This window comes from Ambystoma mexicanum, chromosome 10, assembly GCF_040938575.1.
Source record: "Ambystoma mexicanum isolate Mex_15411 chromosome 10, UKY_AmexF1_1, whole genome shotgun sequence".
Lineage (NCBI taxonomy): Eukaryota > Metazoa > Chordata > Amphibia > Caudata > Ambystomatidae > Ambystoma > Ambystoma mexicanum.
Genome location: NC_090932.1, coordinates 535,447,723 through 535,472,539, shown reverse-complemented (window position 1 = coordinate 535,472,539; position 24,817 = coordinate 535,447,723). Strand labels below are relative to the sequence as shown.

At 46.3% G+C, this 24,817-nt stretch overlaps 1 protein-coding gene across 4 annotated transcripts in view; it reads right to left on the bottom strand.

The window, feature by feature from the left end:
• The window catches only part of SEPTIN2 (septin 2), a 1,372,599-nt gene that overhangs the window by 1,107,421 nt on the left and 240,361 nt on the right, over positions 1-24,817 (bottom strand). For 2 of the 4 annotated variants that reach the window (XM_069618111.1, XM_069618108.1), the window contains exon 1: positions 2,138-2,377. The exons of 1 other annotated variant lie outside the window; for it this stretch is intronic. The gene's annotated coding sequence lies outside the window, so the exon portion shown is untranslated. Of the gene's footprint in view, positions 1-2,137; positions 2,396-24,817 lie in introns of those variants that run through there. One more of the 4 variants, XM_069618109.1, reaches the window with a different exon arrangement.

Here is a 24,817-nt window from a genome sequence, read left to right as displayed (position 1 = left end):
TCCCGCTTTACCATGTAGACCAATATTATATGTATCCAAAAAGCTAATTTGTACCTGCCTATATGAATCTAGCTATTGATAATCATTCAAGCATTAGTGCTGGGCCACAGTGGTCTGGGCTGGCTCAAAGAGCCCAGCACAAGCCGAGTCACACAAAAAGGAAAAAAAAAAAAAAAAAAAGATACAGAAATGCCTACTGCCCTTCCTCCTCGTACCCCACAACACAAGATTCATAATCGAGGCCTGGTCGATGGGAGCGGCAGTAGCCCTTGGGGCCAGCAGCGGCATGGACACTGCTAGGGGGCAGGTAGCACTTCCAGATCACTGTTTTTTGATCTAGGAGCCAGATGCTGAAGAGGATGGATGCCCAAGGGAGTAACCACAATGGTAGAAACAGGGTTTTTCACTGCAGTGATCTTGGTCTCCCAATGAGTGGTCCAATCAGTGAGCAAAGTCTAATGAAATATCTCCTTGGGCTTCTTCCACCCACCTGAAGAACACCACCACTGGACTCTAGAGGATACCCGGACAAGGAATAAAACTTCACTTCAAGTGAGCGCCAGTAGCTTAACAGCTTTGGAAATAAGATGTTATTATACAACTGAGCTGTATTATTTTTGTTGACTGCATAAACACATCAAGTCACGCGCTTTTGGTGGCGTCACCCACAGTGAAATCAGTCCACTCGCCTGCCAAAGCCCCAAATGCTCCCCTATATTTCAATGGGCTCTCACACACCCAAAATATAAAATAAATAGGTAGCGTTCACCCACCCGGAGGACAAAAAAGGTTGAGAGTTATGTCATAAAAGCAAAAATACCATAAAGGTTGCAGAAATCTGTAGATATCCATGTGTGTACCTGGCCCAGAAGAAACCCCCACTTAACTGGCACAAGTGTTTTCTCTTTTATCACACATCAGTACTCTAGATGCAAAGTAAACAATATTAAAAGTGTTGGAATGACTCTCAAATGCAAGAGCACACTCGACATTTATTTACATAATTTTTCAAGCTGCGAAATTTCCACCGTAAGTATATAATGTAAGCATGATACAACTGAATTAACTTGGGCAGCGTCTATTAACTGGGCATCAAATTTAACTCATTTTAGCGATGATTAAATTATGGATATGTATTTTAGATACATTGCAATTGCGGTTATACTTGTATGTATAGGAATTCATGGATGTATTTTTTTTTACAATTATATTTTTTTATTTTGTTCGCATGATGTGTGGAAGGTTCAACGTTAAACCATGACACAACTTAACTGACATTGAAACAAAATGATATTAAAATTGTAATGCATTGCAAAACTACTAATTTGAATAACCACTGATGAAACATTTAATCTGTACTTTTGCTTGTTGTGATGCTGTAACAGATCTCCAAAAACGTGTTCTTGTCTTTAAGATAGACAGTGATGAAAGGACAGGTTATGTCACACGTTCGTAATCAGTTGCACAGGGGCAGTCTCACCATCAGTTATCATAAAAGGCCCACAACTGTTCAGCATTTTACCCCCTGTATTTGAGTTCCTCATTAGGTAGTTATGCATGTGTGACTGGACCAAAAAAAGAACTCAAACTGCCTGCTTGGCACCATCAAGAACTAAAAAAGGACTGCATGTTAAATGCAGGAGCTGCTTGTGTGTGCCTTAAAATATATCTTTTTTTAAAAAAGATAATCCACGTGAAATAAGGACAGCACGCCAAATCGTAAAAAGGACTGTATTTAAAGAGACATCACCTAAAAGTAAAGTTCACCTGCAAGCCATCAAGTACCACAAACGAATGCAGCTGCCTACAACTAAAGCCAGAACCCAACACACTAAACGTACACAACCTTTAATCTCTACACGCACTAAACCTTTTTTTATAAGTTAGGGAATTTAAGGGGCTTAAACGTGGTGCGCGCAAAGTGTATAACAAGAGGTTAACATTATGGTATGAGCGGATTGCTCAGCATACTTAACCAGATCAGGAAAACACAGGGCTGGCATCCTGCAACAGCGAGAGGCAAACGTAGGCATAAGCAGCCTGCCCAAGTAACAATTCTCAATACGCCCAGTGACTACTTTTTAACGATTACTAGTTGAAAGAAACAACCGGACACAATTGTGCTCTCTTTACTCACCCAGTTGCCAAACTCGGTGCTTTGCGTGGCTCCGTAAATGAAGACCTAAAGCGATTGAAGGAACGGCCGACGCACTTCCTGAACTCCTTCAACGAGTAAGATGTATTTTCTTAAAAATTCGGTTGAGCGTCAAGGTTGAACAAACCACAGACGACTACTATTTCAACCAGCTCGGTGGATATAAGCAGCAATGACCAAAGTAGTCCACGTTCGAAATAGTGCTCAAATCACATGACTAGTACGTCGGCTGCCTAGTAGAGCGTGAATTCTACGCAGTTTAGGGGCGGGGTTTGAATAACAAACCATGGAACTCTGTCATCCAGTAGTTTCAGCATAGAGGCTTGTGTGCATGAATTGTGTGTCGTGGGGCACAGGGCGAGTGGGCTGCTAAGTGTGGGGATGTTGGAGGTCTGGGGAGTGGGTGTTCTGAATGGGAATGCCAGCAGGATTGTTCTAGTGATTCTGGATCTGTTTTGCAATTGGTTCTTTTTAAAAAAAAGAAGTGTAGGAGACGGTGAGATTCGGGGCAGGTCTGTGAACAGGGTGGTAGATGCTGGTTGTGGAATTGCGGCACCTTCTAGGTATGGAGTGTCGAAGCTTGAGGAGGTAGTGCATCTTTGTCCGACGGGGGGGCGTGTGTTGATGGCCGTTGTGTTGAGGACGCCGTGGGTTCTGGTGTGCTGCTTGAGACTGATGCAAGGATAGGGAGTTTTTTGTCTTGGTGGCGAGTGCTGTGGAAGGTCAGGATTTTAGTAAGGTGTGTCCCATTGAAATAGCGGAAGACATACAGAGGAGGGTCCATTCACCTTGGTTTGTAAGCGAGGCATGGGTAGTATAGCTCAGTGGCAACGCGCTCGTCTTGGAAGCGAGACTGAGACGACGCAGAACAACACAGGTTAGAATCCCGGGTCCATACTTAGAAACCTTCTCGGTATTAAGCGCGTTATAAAAAAAACAATTATAATATATAATAAATGGGGGTTAACTAGGGTACGTTTTTTTTGGTTTGCTGCAAGAATTTTGTACAAAAGTAGAAAGTGATGTGCTTGTGCACTGTGGTGATGATTCGTGTGGTGTGTGCTGTGCCATCTGCCTGTGTGGTTAGAGGTAAGGGGGTGATGTTTGGGGTGGCAACCAGTACTGATTTGAAACTTTTAATGTCGGAACGTAAGGATGATTATGTGGTAGGAGTGCAGTGTTTTGGCGATGGGATAGTTCATTCGACTACTGTATTGTTGACGTTTCAGTCTGTGGAGGGGCCACCCTTTCTGAGGCTTGGTTATGAGCGGTTTCGGGAGCAAAGTATGTCCCTCTGACCCCCATTGCAGTGTTTCCAATGTCAGAGGTTTGGTCATGTAGCTAGTTCTGCAGAGGAGTACAATGTTGCACGAAGTGTGGAGGTGAACGTGATGTTAAGGCGTAATTCAGTGAGGCAAATCGTGTTTGTAGGAAAAGTGGTGGGGATCACTGTGTTGTGTATAAGTACCCTGTATATGTGCATGAGGCCCAGGTGCCATCAGTGACGGTGTCTCACAATTTGACTTCTGCTGAGGCAGTTGCACTGATGCCAATTGATGGTGTGGGTCATGTTGGGCAGGATTGTCAAGTTAAGAGTGGGCTCTTGCCTCCTTTGGTTGTTTGAGGAGTGGGTAGTTCAGACATAGCTGGTGGAGGAATTTTTGGTGTTGACGAAGGAGAAGTTTGTTTGAGGTTCTTATTTGTTCCTTCCAAACACAGAGTAAGACTGAGAATGATTTTAATAGTTGAGGCAGCTGAGAAGCTTCTGCACGTTGTCTGATTTTTGAAGGATTACTTGAATGAGGTCTTGAGTAGGGGGACTGTGTAATGTGCGGTGGTTGTACTGTGGGTACAGTATTAGTGGCAGTTTAGTTTTCTTGGGCGTTTAGTCAATGCCTGTACTTGTGGGAAGTAGCCGAACATCATCTCTTCTGCTGGAAATCGACCGGCTTCTGATCTTTGAGACCCGTCCCACCAAAAAGAAGCTGTAATCAAAACTAATTGGGCTGACACAGAAGACATTCACCTTGGTAAAGAAGGCACAACCGAAAAACGGCGATGCTCCTCGATAGGTATTCAGCACTGGGGCCTTCCTGTATGGGCTCTGCAGAACTGGGGATCTGATGGGCTGTCGAGGTTAGCAGAGAGGAGGTCTGATATTCTCTAATCTTGGGGTAGAAGAGGTAAATGGTATTATTTGGATGGAGTGTTTCAAATCGGGGGAGTATGCAGTGTAGCACAGAGAGAGGGCGGCCGGAACAGTTTGAGGGGCAATTTGGTATATTCTAAAATAATTTAACGCACGTCGTTGAAACCATCAGTATCATGGAGATTTTTCACTTGCACCAAACCATGTAAAAATGTATCATTTCCAAATGTACCAGAGCAGATGCAAAATTGCATCCTTTATGTTCGTCACTCGTTTCAATTAGTCGTGTGTACTACATAATTCTGAGATGTCTCATTCCCACAGAACCAGTGTAATCTATATAATGGTATACCTAAATTTCTTATCTTCCTTTATTGCTAGTCCCATTTTTTTCCTCATCAAAGAGTCCTTTAAAATTGGTGACTTCACCTGCAGACAAAAGCTCTTTACAAAATCTAAAACACACAAACCTACTGCTTTACACACAAAGATCTCTGTTTGCCAGAGTTCGAAATTGAGGAGAGCTGGGAGCTATTTAGCTCCTGCTTTTAGCCCTGAATGGCCTGGCGTGAGGGGTCAGTAATGCGAGACAACTGCTTGATGATTTACCAAGATTTGCCATTTTATTAATGAAATATTGTAAAAAAAATAAATGCTTCCCTATCCCTACTCTGCTGAGGATTTCCTTGCCTAACCAAAGCTAAGGGAATACACTCCAACATAGGATAACTGGCTCTCGCACTAAACAACAAATCCACAAAGAAAATATATGGCAATGTGATGTCATACAAACAACATTCACAGTCTCTGAATACCCTAATGTCCTGGGTGATTTCCCTTCCCCAGGATTCAAAGTCGGATCTGTTAGTGTTCAAACAAAAACAGAAATGTCCCACATCAGTTCTTGATCATTCAAAGTCAATGGAGTTTGTTAACCAAAGTTCCACGAGCAACCTTCTTCTTGGTGAAGTATCCACTTTCCACTTCCTCCAAATAGCATCGATGGTAACACAAGCTGCAATGCTTTGTCACCTTCCTCAAGAAGGCTTGCTATTGTTCAAAAAGAAATGCAATATCCACTAACGCCAGTGATATACAGTCACTTGGTTAACAGTATGTATTCTCTTGTTTGCAGTTTTGAACTTCACAATGGTATATTTGTCAGGATTACTTCTTAGTGCAACTTTAACGACTTCACTTCTACTTAGCTTCACAATGGTATATTTGTCAGGATGACTTAATAGTACTGCTGCTTCAACGTTTAACCACTTCTACTCCATTTACTATGGTAACAGTCACCTTTGTCTCACAGTACTCCTCTTGGTTTGGACTACTGCAGTACTGCATCCACTGACAATCAGCTATACCACCACAACATCAGTACTTTTGGACTACTACCACAGCTTCAGTAATTTGTCCTTTTTAGACTTGCTTAGACAAGATGTACTTAAACAAATGAAAATGGGCAAGGCACTCTTCCTCTGAATAACTATCTTCAAAAGGGGCAGCCTCTCTGCCTCTCTTGTCTGTCTGCCACAAGAATTACAACCTGGATTTGCCTTCGAGACTCGCCACTCTGTCTTCCACATTCTCTGGCACTACAGGTTGTGTCAACTTCAAAATAGTCTACAAGCAGCACGTCTCCCTTCCCCAACTTTATCTGCACTTTTCTGCTAGAGATTAGCTCCTTTTATTACCCAGAAGCCTTGGTGCCACTCTTAGCTTCAGGTAATACTTGCACACTTGTATCTCAGACCAGTACTGTTATCAAATCCACAATACAGTTAGATTGCTTCTTAACTCTGGGAAAGGTTGGTTTCAGTGTGAATACGGGAAGACTCTTGGCTTGGGTAATGCTTGTCTTCTTCAATTGTTATACACTTCAAACTTCTTAAAATGAAAGGGATGCCGTGTTAGAATAAAGAATAGAATTCCGTCTTTCTTTAAAATTCAGAATTAGGCACACATGACCACTTTTTGATATAATTTTCGGTGTTTAAAGATTGGTATTTAAAATTGTATTCCTGTGTGAAAGAGGGTAGAGTTCAGGTCTCTTCAGGAAATCACAATTGGACACACACAACCATTTTCTGATGTAGTTTTCACAAGTTAAATATGTAACTCTTATGTTATTAACATTAGTTCGGTAATGGTCCCAGCAGCCTACGCTCTCCTTAATTGGGGACACGCAGCCACCCCTTCAAGCAATAACAGTCTTTGAATAGCGGAACAATGGATTTCAGTCACTTTAACTTCTCACGCGATTAAAAGAGTTTACCATTATACGCGAGTGCTACATTTCCATTGTTCAATGTATTTTAGAAGCAACAAACAACTTCTACTCGCTTAAAGTCTTGCAGGAGTTCACAGGGAGCTGGATACCGTTACTGGCAAGGCTCGGGCAATGTGTTAGAACACTGTGCTTCACTCACCGGCTTCTTAGACACTTGCTCTGCAGGTCACACTGCTTTCCCTACTTGTGACACAACTTCTACTGCTTCTGGCTTGCTGAGGACCCACACCTTTCTCCTGAAAATGTGTCTCCGGTCCGGCTGCACTGTTTGGGAGTTCCTTTCACTCCTAAGACTCACAGCTGGATAATTACTTTTTGCCCTTCTGCAGCCCGGCAAACACAGCAATCGGCCTCACATGTGAAAAGACTTCTCTACTGCACATCTTCCATTGCGCAGCCTCTACACTGCAGAGATTGGGGGGGGAACAGGACTCTCTCAGAACAAGCAGGTGAAATTTGCTGTCTCCACGTTCCGGCGTCCCTCTTGTTCTCCCACTTCTGCTTGGTTTGCCAGCCTTGTGACTTCTTCCTTCTGCTACAGCTCGCCTTCCAGTCACAGTTCACTCCACTCCTTCTAATTACCTGCACCTGAGGGGGCCTTTTATGCCTCCCAGGTTCCTTCAGGTGTGGGCTGTTAGGCTTATTTGCCTGACTCCTACAACTGCATGCCTCTTCCTCGTCCCAGTACTTCAAGGATTATGGGACTTGTAGTCCACTTAAAAATATTTTTTTTTAAAATTGAGCTATTTGTAAGGGTAGATTTAATTCCCTTAAACTCAGAAAACTGGGAACTATCGGGATTAGTTGTTACAGAGGAGTACATTGGATTCAAGGCATTTTTATATTATACTTTAGGGAGTAAGGAGTGTATTTATTCTGACAAGGTCTGCTCGGATTTAACAGACTTTGTACCCCGGGTCACAGATCGTATATGCGTGTCAGGGATATTATAATGGCAATATGCGATTACCTGTTTTGGCAACCTGGAAAGGCACCTCTTTTCAGAAGACAAATACTGCATCTCATCCTATGGGATCGCCTGACCACCCACAAGGTCAGGATCATGAAGCATCTGCCTTTCCCTGGCCACCTGGGAGGAGACTTTAGGCAGGGTTTTAGTGAAGGATCCAGAGGATTATTTATACTGGTTAGACCTGTTTGTATTTTTTGTTGTTGAGGGGACTGTGTTATAATAGCACAAGATTAGTATATCCTAAAGGGCGAAACACAGACTACCCCTGTCTCCTGTTGTTTTCACACAATACCTAGCTCCACACTCTATGGCATATAAATCATTATGCCATATTTGAATCACTTTAAAAAGCACACAGCCTTTTCATATTCAAAAGGACATAACAAAAATAGTGATTTTTTTTATGTTCAATTCTAACATCTTATACGAAAGACAAGACACGTCACATAATAAGACATATCTCCAAACATATACTTTCAGGGTAATCAATAGATTTGATCTTCTCTTATCTATTCAGTGTTTTCTCATCTGTTCACAATGTTTGCGTAATATAGCATTTCACAATTTACTAAATGCAGGTGAGATGGTTTCTCAAACTAAAATATCTTTGGATGTTGTCATGGATGTTAAGTCAACGCGTTTCGGCCTATATCCGTGTGTCAATAATGCTTAAGGAGGAGGAGATCAATCCCCTCTTCCGAACCACAGAAGCCGAATAGATCGACCCTCCCACCGTGGTTGGCATGGGCGCCTGAGTTTATAAACAGGAAGCCACGTGGCAGCTAAGGGGGGGGAGACTGAGATAGGGAAAGGGGATGGACTGACAAAGGAAAGGAAGGGAAACGCAATATGCATACATAAAAACACAGTTTTACCTAAACTAGCAATTCCCGACTTAATACCTCTGAAATTCTACCGTACACCCTGGGTCCTGACCAAACCACTCGACATTGTAAAGCATAACCTAATTTCCTTGGACTCACTGACACATTACATAGAACATGGAAGTTTGTGGTAGTTAATTGAATGAATCACGACATCAATATCCCGCTCTTGAACATGTAACATAACCTTGCATTAGCATATGGCATACACATACAACTGTCAGGACATGAAATGGACTGCCACATGGCCCTAGCGGGGCACTCGGAAGCCACAATACACAAAACATAATGTAACACAGAGTGGAAACATAAACTTGGTGTGGGAGCTTTTGCCCAAGCCTTTCGCGAGTCCCTCATGGTAGCAGGACCCCACACAAACCCAACACTCTGACATTTGCTGTTCTGAACCCAAAAATGCTTGGTGGTAATATTGCAGGCAGAACACCCTCCTAGGTGCTGAAATAATGTGTTAACTAAAAGGACTCTAAAGCACACTGCTGACATAAGAATGTTTTTAAGGGGGGCGTGGCTTGGACGGCCATGTAAGAGGTCGCACTCTGGAGGAGCTCCGCTGATCCTGTTTTGATCCTGATGGAGGGGTACGTCCACGGGGGCCGGCCGACGTTGGAAATCGATGTCCAGGTGAGTGAATGCCACCACTACATCCTGTGAAAGTTTGGGACGTTCAGAAGGCTTAGAAACCGAAATAATTGTGATTGATTGGGACGAGCCCTGAGCAGGCGGACAAGACAAAATGGCGGCGACACGTTGCGAACACTGAGGATCATGAAGTCAGTGTCGCGATCACGAGTGCTGGACCTTTGCGTCCCTTTGCTCGGAGACTAAAACACATGAGCGCCGCCTAGGACGCACGGTGGCCCAGCGAGCGGGAGTGCCGAAGGGATGTGGTTGTAACGACAGGACCGTGGGCCTGGTGGTCGGAGTGCTCCGGGCGTGTTGGATGCCCCATGGTGTGGTGGGTCAGGCTTTGGACGTTGGGTGGCGTGACTCCCCCTCGGTGACTGGCGGGACGGGCCCCCGCCCGACTCATACAACATTATGACCACGAGAGGTGTGAAACCCAAGGCCAAACAGCCCACGATGGAGGCTTACGCCAAGTCCCCCCCAGGGGCGGAAGGAGGCAAGATCAAAGAGACCCCCGTGACGACCGCGGAGTCACCTGGCACGATACAGGAGGTGCTGGCGGCGATTGCGGACTTAAGTGTCATGGGAGACCAAGCTGGGCCTCGCCATGAAAGAGCTACAGGAAGGCTTAAACCTCAAGATCGGTGCCGTCCAGGAGGAGGTGAATCTGCTTAGGCTGGATGTGAGGGCGGTCTCGGAACGCGCGGGGGCCATCGAGAAGGAGACGGCCACGAACACAGCAGATTGCGCTGCTCATAAAAAGGAGCTACACGCCCTTGTGCAATGGGTGGGCAACCTGGAGGACGGAGCGGAGCAGGCGGAGGGACGTGCCAGACGCAACAATATCCGTATCGTGGGCCTACCTGAAGGGCCAGACCCTACGGAATTTGTGGAATCCATGCTTTTGCAGGAGATTACCGGCGGGGTACTGACCCAGGGGATTGCAGTTGAGAGAGCTCATAGGGCCCTAACCAGGAGGCCGCCTCCCGGGCCCCCCCCCGCGGCCGGTGATCGCGAAAATTCTGAACTACCGTGATCGCGAAAAGATTCTTGAATTCTTTCGAAAAGGGGGAACGATTGACAGAGGATCGGCCAAGATTACGGCCTACCCTGACTACACGCTACAAGTACAGCGGAGTCGGATGCACTTCGGAGCGGTGAAAAGGAGACTTTGTGAAGCTGGCCATCGCTATATGCTACTCTACCCGGCCAAATTGAAAGTCTTCTACAGAAGCAGATCCCTGTTTTTCGAAACACCAACTGAGGTGATGGACTGGCTAGACGCGCTGGGCAGTCCTCAAGAATCAGGCATCCAGGCAGAGACTACGGAAGATAAGTAGCTTATGGCTGGGCCGCCTGGGGCAACAGGGCCGAGACATTGGGACTTGAATATAGTCATTTGTACGATATGTGATGCGTATGATGTGGTACTGACTGGCTGGCCCGTGGGGCGTGCCCACCCGTGGTCACTTGATTGGGAGCTCCAAGAGGCTTCCTTTGTCCCCAATAGTAATATATCTAGTTAGTGAGGTCGCTGTTAGATCGGCGACGCCCCGCGGGGTCCTATTCCTTGTAAACGGGATAAGACCAGACGCGGGTGGGCCTGAGATCCAGGGATGGAGCTGGGCTTTTGTTGGGATGGGAGGGGTTGTTTGCTGTGTTGTGTAGTTGGGAAACAGGGAGGGGGGATGGGGATCAAGGGCGGAAGAGCCGGCGGAGTGTTAGACCAAGGGGGTATTGTGGGGAGGGCGGGGCTGTATACAGACCAAACCGATGGCATCAGATAGTCTTCGTATAGTTACCTGGAATGTCCGAGGCCTCAATAGTTACCTCAAGCGAAACAAAGTCATGCTATACCTGAAGAGGATGCAGATAGACATAGCCCTGCTACAAGAGACCCACCTCACCAGGGAGAAATTGGAGGTGGTTACGAGGAAGTGGAAGGGCAAGGTAGTGGGTGCCACGTACTCGGCGTATGCTAGAGGGGTCATCACCTGGATGGCGCCGCATGTACCGTTCCGGGTGCTCGACTCGATAGTGGACCCGGAGGGTAGAATGGTGGCGATAACGGGACTCCTGGAGAACAGGGAAGTACACATCCTCAACCTGTATGCCCCCAATCATGATACTGCAGCCTACTTTAGATCCCTCTATGGCAAACTTGGCCCCTTGGTAGGGGGCGCGATGGTGTGGGGAGGGGACTTCAATTGTGTCTTAGATCCCAAAATTGACCGGTCCGCAGACACCAAAGGGAAAATGTCGCCGGCGGCCAAGGCGCTCGGGACATTGCTAGGAGACTTGAGACTGGTGGATGTGTGGAGGAGACTCCACCCCACGGAGAGGCAGTATTCGCATTATGCGGCGCCATACGACTCATATACGAGATTGGATTATGTGTTTGGAACTGCCGAGATAGCGGGCGAAATAGTGGAGGCGGAATACAAAGCTCGAGTATTGTGGGACCATTCGCCCCTGGTGGTAGAGTGGCGACACCAACCCCCTAGGCCTCGGGTCCCAACATGGAGACTCCGGGCGGAAGCACTGCAGGATGAGGGTTTCCGAGAGGACCTGAGGGTTGCCATCGGGGAATATTTCGAGATAAACACGGGTAGTGTGCGTTCTACGGGAACTCTGTGGGAGGCCTTTAAGGTAGTGGTGCGCGGAGTGGCGATCTCTAAATCCAAGGGACTTCAAGGGGGTATCGAGAGGGAGCTTCAGGACACCGAAAGGGAACTGGAGAGCCTGGCTCGTCTTGAGAATGCCACTCGGGTAGACAAGACTAGGATGAGAGACCTTCAGGTGGCATGCAGCGCTCTTTGGGACCGACTATGTAGACTGAACCATAGGAAATACACAGAGAGGCTGCACGCGGGGGGCGACAAGCCAGGCAGATTGTTGGCCTGGCTGTACAAGAGTCCGTCCCCCCGAGTGGTTATCCATGAGATCCGTGGTGAGGACGGTGGTCTTCGCAACACTCAGGATGGGGTGAACGAGGAATTCCTCAGGTTCTACAGACGTTTGTATGAGGACACTGGGGAGGACAGGAGCCAGGACATCCTGAACACACTGGAAGACATTGGTCTGCCCACCCTAGACGACCTGGAGCGGGAGGAACTGGACGCCCCTATCACTTCTGATGAGCTGGAGGTGGTGATCCGGGGCCTCCCCACGTGCAAGGCACCTGGGGCGGATGGCCTGCCTGGTGAGTTTTACAAGGTGTACGTGCAGGAGCTGGAGTTACGAACAGGGAGAACTCCCGTTGTCCCTCCGTGAGGCCATGATTGTCCCATTACTGAAACCAGGCAAGCCGGCTGTTGAGTGTGGATCTTATAGACCTCTGTCCTTGCTAAACCAGGACAGCAAAATACTCACTGCAGTGCTGGCCAACAGGTTGAAGAAAGTGATTGGCAAGCTGATCCACCCGGATCAAACGGGATATGTCCCAGGCAGGAATATCAGTGATAACCATAGGAGGCTGCACCATGTTATCGACCATACTAAGGATGACACGGGCGAGATGGCGGTAGTGTCGCTGGATGCGGTCAAGGCCTTCGATTCAGTGAGATGGCCTTGGCTGAAAGGGGCCCTGCAGGGATACGGCGTGGGCGCTGGTTATATCAGATGGGTCCAGTTGTTATATAGCAGCCCGGTGGCTAGGGTCAAGACTGGGGCCACAGTCTCGGATGCCTGGCAGCTTAGCAGGGGGACCAGGCAGGGATGCCCTTGGTCACCCATGTTATATATACTTGCGCTGGAACCGCTGGCGATATGCCTGCGGCAACAATACGGTGAGGTGGGCATTAACACTGCCAGCGGCAGCCACTTAACATCTCTCTATGCGGACGATATGCTGTTGTACCTCCGCTACCCGGAGGAGAACCTGCAGTACGTACTGGAAGTACTGGATCATTACGCTGTCCTCTCGGGCATATCAGTGAACTCCAGGAAGTCTAGCCTGTTCCCTTTGGGCGGGTACAGGGACGTCCCGTTGGAGAGGCTGCCTGTGTTGCCAATACCATGGCGGACCGACACGTTTAGGTACCTGGGGGTAAATATTTACCACCGGACTGAGGCGGTGCACAAGCATAACACAGAGAATGCCATAGAGGGGGTCAAGAACAGCATGACATTCTGGTCCAGATTGCCCCTGTCCATGACGGGGAGGGTGGCTTTGCTGAAAATGGTGGTCCTTCCCAGACTCCTGCACTTCTTCGTGAACGTCCCGTATTTGATCCCTAAAAGCCTATTTGTACGACTTCATAGTATGTGTAGGGGCTTCGTGTGGGGTAACTCCAGGAATAGGGTGGCCCTGTGGAAGCTTCAGAACCCGTACGAGAAGGGGGGTATAGGCTTGCCCAACTTCGAACTATATTATCTGGTGGGACAACTGTTGTATGTGGCCAGGTGGTTGTCTGATGAAGATTCGGCGGAATCTAGGTTGCTGCGTGATGATGCGGCCCCATATTTCCTGAGAGAGGTGGTGTGGCTACAAAGGAATAAACTGACGGGAAGAGGGTGGCTATTGAGGTTGGGATGGGAGGTCTGGCACAGAACATGGAAATTGATGGGGGAGTCAGAACCACTATCTTGGCAGGTCCCGCTGGTGGCCCTGTGCGAAAACGACACCCAACTGTTTCACTCTGTCCGCAGGCATTGGGAGCCGGTGGGCCTGGCCACGCTTGGGGACATATGGAGAGAGGGGGAGGAGCTGGACTTTCAAAAGTTGCAGGATGAGACGGGGGTGCACAGAGGCCAGTACATCACCCATGCTAGGCTAGTAAAACGTCTAAGAAAGAGATGGCCGGAGACGGCACTGGCAGATGATCCTGATGCCACCCTTGAAACTATGTATGATGTCTCAGAGGGTGGGCATGAAATATCACGAATATACGAACTCCTCAGAACGAAGGCTGGGAAAGAGTTGCCCCAACTGAGGCATGAATGGGAAGAGGAGATGGGTGAACTCATGACGGAGGGTCAGTGGAAGAGGGTCCTGGGGTATCATAAAAAGGTGTCCAGAAATGCACGGCTCCAACAACTCCAGTTCTACATTACTCACAGGGCCTACCTGACTCCCCAGAGGATCGCACGGTTCGGAGGCTCGATTACTCAAAAATGCCCCAGGTGTGGGGAGGTGGAAGCTGGGTTGCTACATATGTTTTGGGCCTGCCCGGAAGTGTATAGATTTTGGGAGGAGGTCAAGATGAAGCTCGCAAGTGGGGGAGTGGTGTTGGACGTGGGATCTGCCTGGTCATGTATGCTTGGGATCTTCCCCAGGCCCAGGCACTTTAGGCACCTGAGCAAGCTGAGGGACCTGGCATATGTTCTGGCCAAACGCAGGATTGCCATGAACTGGAAATCGGCTAGCAGGCCGAGAGTGGAACTATGGTGGGCGGACATTATGAGGTGGGCGGAGGCTGAATCCGTGGTCTGGTTTGAAGCGGTCACTAGAGGGGGCGAGGAGGAGATAGGGCCCTTGCTGGCCTGGCGACAATTGGTGGCCTCTATGACCAACCCACAACAGGGCTTGGACGACTCTGAGAATTCTGAAGATGTGCCTACGGACAATGTTTCTCCTGACGGTGCCCCGACTGAGGATACAAGGGAGCCGGCTCTGGCTTGATGGGGGGTGGGGGGAGTTTTCCCTTTTTTTTTTTTTTTTTTTTTTTTTTTTTTTTTTTCCTTTCTCCTTTCTCGTATTTTCTTTTGGGGTTTCTGTAAATAATTAACAGTTGTATTGTGTTGTGTGTTGTTTGTTTTTCTAAAATATAAAATCAATAAAATATTTTTAAAAAAAAAATGTTTTTAAGGCACTTAACTGGGTATCCGGACGTCTCTTGAGAACGTCCGGACCCAAAAGAAATGCAGCCGAAATAAATGTATGGGCCTTCGTAAATCACAGCCGCAATCCGGGAATGAACAGACCCGCATCACACATCCAAGCACATCAAGGAAACACTTAACTGGCTGTCTGGGCGCATCCTGGGGCTGCCCCGAACCAGAAAGACATACGCGGAAAAAACTCTTCCTCAGTTTCTCACCGCCCTGACCCAGCGATTATTTCCAGCGTCCTCGCGTTCCATATTCTCAGCCAGTATTTCTTTTAAGCTTCTGCCATCACCGCTGCCACCGCCCGTGCTCTCCAGCATTAATCATCATGACCGGATCACTGGCGGATGGGCGTTTACACACCTTCCTGATAGCTGGTTACTGGTGCGCGTATGAACTACACAACCTCCCAATGCCTGCTGGGATTTGTAGTTCCAGCCTCATTTGTGCACCATATGCCTCTTTCTACTCCACCCCTGACACCGTGGAATAAACCCCATCCTGAAGGTTTTTTTGGAAGGCCATCATCAGGACAAGTGAACTTATGTTCTTGTAATAAATGAGTCTCCTAACCCTTCGTCCTTTTTGTTCTAAAGGTTTAAAAAAAGAGAGAGTGCTGAGTCAGATTTGGGGAGCAGTTTGAATAAAACTCTGCTGATAATGGTGGTCGAGCCTATATACTAACCTTATTTTGGCAGACTTTGAACAGGGACAAATGTTTGAAGGTTCCTGATTACTTGAACCACGTAGGTGAACTCTGTTGAATAAACATACTGGGCCTCATTGCGAGTTTGGAGGCAGCCATGCCCTTAGTAAGGGCATGGCTGCCTCCAAACCCGGGTTCCCTGAATGGGGAAATACCGGGCCATTCCGACCTTGGAGGGCCCGGTATTTCCCCGTTCAGGGAACCCGGACCCATGCTCATTTGAGCCCCCATAGGGCTCAATGCGAATGGGGAGCATGCTAACAACGGGCCCGTTGTTAGCATGATGGGCCGCTCGCGGGACCTGCAAAGGACGTCTGGTAAAACCAGGCGTCCAGAGTGGGTCCCGTGAGCGAACCTCGTTATAGGGCGGTAAGGGGTTAACGGCTCCGGCACCTTTACCGGCGCCTTTAAACCCTTACCGCCCACCTCGTAATGAGGCCCACAGAGTGTCTATTAGTGTGCCCACTAATGGGTGATTGCAATTTTTAAAGAATACATTTTAAAGAAAAACTCTATTGAATACACATGCAGAGTGTCTATAACATTTGTGCGAGATAAGGGGAGACCACATACCCGACGTTCACAGTGGTGTTTGTTATTGTTAGTGTTCATGTCGTTTCCATCTACTAAGCTCCACTTCTGGGTGCATTCTGTAGACAAAAAGGGATATTCCCCTAATTATCACATGATGGTCAATCCTGTCTTTTAAATCATGCGTTGTTTGTTGATTTTTCTTTTTACTTAAACATGGCTAAACAAAAAAATGCCATTCAACCATCTTGCTCTGATAAATCAGTACAAATATGTTATTCCTTATTATAGGAAAAACATTATTTACTGTTTACTCTAGAATTGATTGCGTATGACTGAATTATTTCTAGTGTGTACCCGTGCGAGAAAAACCATGTACGTTTATGTCAGTTTAGCTGGAGTCCCACTCTTCACTGTTAAACTGCATATTGACGTACATCCTGCTGGTACTGAGGTGAAAAACCCCTTCCCTCACAGGCATGTACGAGCCGCGTGACTCTTACCTTTTCCTAAGGCACGCCGTGTCCATCTGTTCATTCACTCTCAGCACGAAGCCAACTCATATCGATGCTGTACGCGTGGCTGAGGTTCCACATTGCTTTCTACACGTGATAAGTAGAAAGGGGACTCCAAGGACAGATGTCTCTATCTGTCTCAATATGATTTCAAAGAATGTATCGTGTCAAGGTCCAAGGAATCCTATCCTGTGTGTTTGGCATTTATTTATTTACATCTTTAGATGCGTTATACTCGACTTCTTTTTCTGTTGCTAAGTAGAAAAATAGAAGACAGACTCTCACTGCACGCGCTGTCCATTGTCTCAGGAAAAAAAGAGAAATGGCAGCATATAAATCAATTCTTAAATACATTTACAAGGGTGCAGGATTCCTGATAAATTAATGTGAAGAAACATCTCAAAAAGACACATCATGCATCCTGCTTTTGACTGTGATCCGTAAAATAAAATAAGACAAAACATTGCCACTGTGTTCTGTATATTAATATAATGACCATGCTGTTTTTGTGTTCTCTTTCTTTTTTGTTCCAGTCTTTTTAGTTCTATGTCTCTGTCTCCCCCTCTTGCTTGAGCTTTTATGGGTTGAATTACATACCATTTGAACTCTGTGGACTTATATTTCTTTTGTAGATAGTGATCTACAAGTGGTTTGTCCGGTACACTATTTTTTAGACATGAGCGGTGCTCACAAATACATTGCCGAACTTGTCTCTTCGTTTTACCTATATACCATATGTCACAGGGGCACCTTATGCCATAAATTGCTCATGTTCTTCTGCAATTTGTAAATTCATTTACTTTCCACTTTATGTGGTATAGGTTGATGATTTTTGTGTTGGTTGTTAGATCACTTACTGAGCACTATCGCACTTGTGGTGGCCTATTACAGGCGGTAATGCACACAGAGTGCTTTGGTCCGGTTTTGGTTTTTGTTCTTTTTTGTACGTATGAACGAGCATCTGTTTTAAATTGTTGGTTTTCTTAAAAGCAAACCTAGGTCTCATAGGATGAAAATCACATTTGTCTATAAGAGACCAGTGTTTCAATACTTTTTTTGATGGCTGAACTAATCGGACTATATGTCGTCACACAGGTCATTCTTTCTTCCACATTTCTCGTGTGTTTTGTCTGTCAAATTTCCCTTTTCATGTTTCTTGCTCTCTTTTTGTGGTTTTTATGCATTTGTTTGGGTAGCCTCGTTGTTTCAGGCGGTTTGTTAGACCAAGTGCATGTTCATCGAATTGTCCGATGTCAGAGCAGTTCCTTCTTATACGTAAAAATTGGGTGAACAGTAAGTTAAGTTTTAAATGATTTGGATGGTAACTTCCAAAATGGAGTAATGTATTCTTATCAGTTGGTTTACGAAATAATGTAGTTTATAACTTTCCTCCGTTAGATTTGCTGATCATTAGATCAAGAAAAGAGAGCTTGTTTGTGTTTGCTACCATAGTGAACTTGAGAAAAGGGTCCTGAATATTCTACCATACTTTAAAATGGTCCAGTTCCTCTCTTGTGCCGGACCAAAAAACATTGTCAATCTAACGATTCCAATTTTTCATATACTGTTGAAAAGGATTCTGGTTATTGAAAATCAAGGTTGTTTCGAAAGTATCCATATAAAGGTTCGCGATATCTGGCGCGAACTTAGCCCACATGCTGGTTCCATGGATCTGTTGGTATAGTCTGGTTTCGAAAAGGAAAATATTCTCCATCAAAGCCAACCTTGTGCATTCAAGAATGAATGCTGATGGAACTCTGCCTTCTGGGTCTGGTCTTCGATCTAGTTATTCCTTTAACACTTTGAGGCTCTCAATTTGCAGTATACTTGTGTAAAGGGCTTTAACATCGAAGCTTACCAAGATGTCATGTTCTTCTATCATGAGATTGTCAAGAATATTAATCCTCTTTGTGCTGTCTCTCACATATGATCTCATTTGCTCCACAAACGGGCACAGGAAAAAATCCACATACTGCGACAATGGTTCCAAAATAGATCCAATTGCTGAAACAATCGGTCTTCCTGGTGGATTTGTCATGTGCATCTTGGGCAGGATGTAAAGTGCTGCCAAAGTTGGATGAGGTTTGTTGAGAAACTGCCTTTCATCCTCTTCTATCCGCCCTTCTCTTGCTGCATGTGTGGTAAGGCTTGTAATTTCTTCCTGCAGTCTTTTAGTGGGGGTTCATATCGAGCAGTTCATAATGATTTACATTATCTAATAACTTCTTTGCTTCTTTCCGATAATTATCTTTGCCCCAAGTCACAATTCCGCCGCCTTTGTCAGCTGGCTTGATCACATAATCTGGTGATGCATCTAGATGTTTGATTGCCTCCCGTCCTTTGTCAAGTTCTCTTGTGTAATTTTTACACTTGATGACATCTCTAACTTCATGGAGCACTTTGTTTTCAAAAGCATTAATTTCTGCACTGATAGCGGCTGATGGGGGCATAAAGAACGAGAGTAATTTAAGCCCTGTGGTACTCTCTCTTTTCTTTATCATTATCAGTTTTGTCAGAATTTCTAAAAAAGTACTGCCTGTTTGGAAACCCTCTGCTTTTTTCATGGGTACATAGTTTAAACCCTAGGAAAGGACTTTTTCTTCGATAGATGTTATCTCACAGTTGGTTAAGTTGAATATGGGTTCTACCATATTTCCTCCTGGCGGTCCCTCCGCTGTTGTGTGCAGACTCCATATTCCTGCGCCGGTCTGTTTTTTCTCGGTCTGCCTCTTCGCCCCCCTCTTTGCCGCAAAGACCGCTGGGCTAAGGTTCCGGAGGTGGACGGACCTTCATCTCCTCCTGCTTCCGACTCGCTACCACTGGTAGTGTTAGAGGTATTGGAAAATGTCAAATTTCTCTTTCTGCTATATGGGAACCTTTGTATGTAACCTTTATATTGATCTTGATAATAACTTTCCTTCAGGTACGGGTATGTACACTCTTCTTTGTACAACTCAATATCTTTCTTAAGTTTCCAAACTTTTTTGTCAAAGTTGAATTGGCGGAACTTCTCAGTTTCTTCATTTATTTTTTTCAAAAGATGTTTCACATCTTATTATTAACTAGATCTTCAGCTAGTTTCTTTTCCAAGGCATCAAGTTCCTCGCCTTGCTTCTTAGCTTCCTCCTCAGCCGTTTCAATGACTAGAATAATCCAATCTCTGCTGCAGCGTCTTCAGGTCCGTTTTACTTTAGAATTGTTGGTCGCAATACTGTTTTAATAATCTTTGCTGTCACCTGTTTTAATATGGTAAATATTTTTAATCTTGTAAAGTGATTTTGTGCATCCGCTTAAATAACTTGGCAGGCTTTACTTACACTAGTATTGAAAGCAGTATTGAAAGCACAGTGCGATTTCAAACAGGAAAAACCTTTCCTGCATGCACTGACTTGGGAAAACTAAATTTCCCATCAGCCTAGTAGTCCCTTCAGCTACTTCTTGCTAAACCCGCCGCAAACGCGTCAGCGTGAAGGAGACAAGCCGGTCTGTGGCTGGATGTGTCAGTCTTTTGAGGCTCGTGCCGTTCTCAGCACAATATGGGTATCCAGGAAGTGTTGGCCGCAATATAGGCAGCAAGAAACATTTTTCCTAAACCCAAACCGGTGTTACCTGCTACTACTGTAGTAAGTTTGCCTCCGCCATTACCTAATGCATTTGCTATTGCCTCCCCGCTATGTATGCAAGTTCCCAATCCTCTCCTCCCCTCTCCTCCTTGACTGCCCTTCTTCACAGAGCCCACCTTCTATGCTTCCCATGAAACTGTTACGCTCACCTGGTTCCCACAGAGGCGTCGATCTGGACTGGACTGCTGCGGCCTCCACCAGTGTGACGCATAGGGCTGAGATGACGGACTGGACTGGCCCACCTATCTTTGTTTGCTTGGCCCGTAGGAATATTCTTTTTTTGAGAAAGGGAATTAACCACCCGTGGAGTTGAGCGTAAATCCCCCCACCCCGCTGTTCTCCCCACTGATCACCTTGGATGTCCCCTCTTATAGTCTCACCTGATGATTTGAAAAGATGAGCTCTCCAACCTGCATTGAGCGCAGGGGCGCGTAGATAACCTGTTGCTTCACTGGCTCGAAGGAATTGGTGAGTTCCAGGACAATATTGTAAGTATGTAGTTCGTAAGAGTTCAAATGCCTGACTTTCACTCTTGTCCGATACCTTGCAGGTTGCAGCTTGACCCTACTGAAGAGTTCCTCGTGGCAACCGGTAATATCAGGTAAGTCTTTTGTGGTGAGGAGGGTTCCCCTCGTTAGTCCCTTGTTTCACCTTGCTGTCCTTTTGTTTCCCCTTAGGGGCCGGGGTTCGGCTTATGCAGTGGAAGCTGCGCCGACCCATGAAGAAGAACCCCCGGTGGTAAAATCAGGTAAGTCTATGGGGGGTATTCCTCTGTGTATTCCCTTGGCTCACCTTGCTGTTCTTGTCTTCTCCTTAGGTGCCAGAGTGCGGCGGGAACATGCAGGAGGATGCAGTGAAATGTGAAGATGCGGCAAAGGCCGGTGAGTTCAGCGCGGCGCTGCAGCAGGTGAGGCGACGCACATAAAATAACTTCTTTCTTCCAGCTCGAAGACGCAATGGATTGGGAATTCAGGTAAGGATCAAAGGTATTGCTCTTGTTCTAACCTGTTCTCCTTCTTTCTCCCTTTTTCTTGGAGCTCCAAACTCGAGGCGGGCGCGGCAGAAGACTGGATGCAGCGTTACGCTGCTGGATGCAGAATAACGCAAAGCGTGTGCTGCTCTTCTGGCGTGGTTTAAATAGCCTTCAAAGTAGTCCCAGGTAAGTATTCCTCCCCAGCCCCACCCAAGTAAAAAATAGTCCCTAGGTAAAATAGTCCCTGCCAAGCCTCGTTTGGCTTGGAGCTCTTGCAGCATGGTCTGCATCAGGTAAGTTTGCAGCATGGTCTGCAACAGGTAAGTTTTAATCTATGAGCCTGGTGCCTATGGCGCCAGGACTGACACTCCATATGAGCCTGGCGCCATAGGCGCCAGGACTGCACCCAAATAGCCCCTAGCGGGGGTTGTTGGGCTTGCTTGGGGTAACCTGATGCCTGCTTCCGGGGTTGCTGGACTTGGTCTGGGTTTCTGGGGGTAGGCATCACGACAGAAACTTAATACTGAGTCCGAAATCTTCTCCCTCCAGTCAGGTACTCCCACGAAGAAAAATAATGTTGCATGCCATACCCCCCACCCTGTAGGTTCTTTGACCTGCATGCTGCTTAACACCAGATCACTTGTTAAGCATGCAAATGAAGTATCTGCATACGTTGACAGTCAAAAACTTGATATCTGCACCATCACGGAAAAGTGAGGCTCTGCTGCGGCTGGTCCTTCATTGCACCTAGCTATCCCAGTCGGGTACTGCATGCTTAGACAGGATAGAGATGTAGGGAGGGGGGGGGGGTGTAGCCTTCATTCTAAAAAACTCTGTTAGCCTGGGAAATTAAGGAACATTTCCTGGACGGAGTAGAATTCCTACATATAAAAATCGGTATGAACACCAAAACAATGCTTAACTTCATACTGATTTATCGCCCGCCCTAATTCTCAGCCAACTGCACTCTAGCACTCTCTAGCTAGCTCCTCCCACTATTGAAGCTTAATGCTCGCCTCATAGTGTTGGGTGACCTCAACCATTGGCTGGGTCATGTTGACGACCCTATTGCATCAGAATTAGCTCAATCCTTTACAGACCTGGGCTTTAATCAAATTGTTTAAGTCCCAACTCGCGTTCTGGGTTATACCCTAGGCTGGGTATCTGCCATCAATGCACCTTATCCACGATGTGCTGGTAGCTCCTTGCCCCTGGTCCGATCACGCCTTTGTTCACTTCTCTATCACTTTGCCCTACGTTGCCAAAGCCAAGTAGCACTGTACCCAAACTATTTCACTTCGAAATAGTAAACTCCTGACTCAGGAAAGAGTTGAAGGTTTGATACTACAGGCTCCGCCGATTCTGGAGACAGATGACACTGGCACCATAGCCAAGAAAATCAAATCCACTCTGGGCTTGGTGGTTAACACCCTAGCACCCCTCAAAAGAAAGCAAATATCTGCAGAGCCCAAACAAACTAATTACTGGTTCTCCACTGAACTTCAAACCCTCAAAGCTGATTCCCTCAAACTATTTTATGTCTGGAAAATGAATCAATCCCAGCTAGCATTACAAAACTATTAAAAAAAACATCTAATACATACATAATAGCCATAACTGAAGCAAAGAAGTCGTACCATAGTGCTAGAATCTCTCAAGCATCTTCCAACTCAAGGGAATTATTCAAAATCTTAGGAGCATGAGATAACTCCAGAAACCATAGCCTCTACGACTACTAAAGACGATAACTGGTGTCTTGACATTCAGAATGCCATGTCAACGAAACTAGAAGGGATCCGGGAAGGTATAGCTATCAAAAAGAATGCTACTGACACCAGCGGTATTCTTACAGATGGCATTATATTCTCCAGAAACACGGATATCCCCATTTTTCACTCCCCCCCTGTCCCCTCCTATCTCTGAGGAGGAACTAGCCTCGATCAACTAAACTTAAGGCCACCAATTGCACAGGAGACCCTTGTGCATCCACTATCATTAAAGCCTGCCCTCCTTCACTGGTGCATGCCATCTGCAAATTTGTCCACTACTCCTTTTTCGACGGTACCTTTCCGAACGAGATGAAGCAAGCATGAGTAACACCACGCTTAAAAAAGCCTAACCTGGATCAAAGTGTCCCCACCAGTTACAGGCCAATAACAAACACCCCCTTTCTGCTAAAAAATACTGGATCTGGTTGCATACACCCAAATAACTCAACATCTCAATCTGCACCCCATCCGTAACCCTTTTCAATCGGGCTTCAGACAAGGCTTTGGTTCTGAGACCTCATTATTGGACCTTAAATCACACCTCTTAAGAGACTGGACAATTAGCAGATCTAGCTACTTATCTCTCTAGATCAATCTGAGGCATTTGATCTGGTCGATCGTTCCATTCTGGCCGACAGGCTCATGACTGTAGCTAATTGCTACTAGGCCACTACCAAATGGCTGCTGTCCTTTTTATCCAACAGAATCAGTAGGGTGTGTGCTAATGAAGCAAAGGCACCTGCCATTCCGGTGCTTTTTGGAGTTTGTATTGCTCTTCCAGAGTGCACGGAAAATCATAAATCACCAATGCAATTACAGAGCCAATACTTTGAACGCAGTAAGAGGCAATAACTTGCAACCACACACTCTTAGAAAATAATGAGCACTTATACAGCTATTTATTCAAAGCTTAGAAGCAACCAGTGATAACATAGAAATAAATCATGGAAGAAACATAGAAATAAATCACAGAAGAAGCAAAGAATTCAAAAGGAAATACATCACCGTGAGCGTAACTGGATTCCTCATCTCGCCAGAAGTGGCTGGAAGACCCCGATAACAGCCAGGCCGAGAGCACAACAGCCCACAGGTATGCCGGATGAAAGCGTCCTCCTCCGGCTGAAGTCTCACCTGACCGCTCAGGGGTTCCGCATATATGCACACTTCAAAAAGGGGTGGCGATTTCTCGAACCTTCTGGCAACGCACTTGCGCATTGATGAGCAGCCGTTGGTTGGCAGCTGTGTAACCAACAGTACCCTCAAGGAGCAAAGTGCCTCCCTCCTCTAAAAACCAGCACCACGAAAAACAGTCCCATAGCTCATAACAAGACATAACAAAGTTAGCTTTCCCAGCAGAAATGTCCTTGACTGCATACCAGGTTTGGACAGCATGTTTTCTTCAGCACCGTGAATCTAACTCTCAGCAAAATGCGTGCAGCTTTTCACTGCGGCATGAAGTAAATATCCATCATGGCTCCGAGCGCTCCCAGAATGCACTGCGTACCAGCGCCATGTTTTAGCTCAGGCATAACAGAGTTCCGCAAGGAGCTAGCCTATCACCCTGTATGTATAACATCTTTATGGCTCCTTTCTTGGCTCACCTCACACAAAAGGGGATACTCTTTTCTAACTTTGCAGATGACACACAATGTGTCATCCCACTCACTGGTCATCATGATCTGGATGCAATTGAACTCAACTGTATATTCTCCATCATCGAGCACTGGATGATGCAAAACAATCTGGCACTCAAACGGGGAAAGACTGAACTC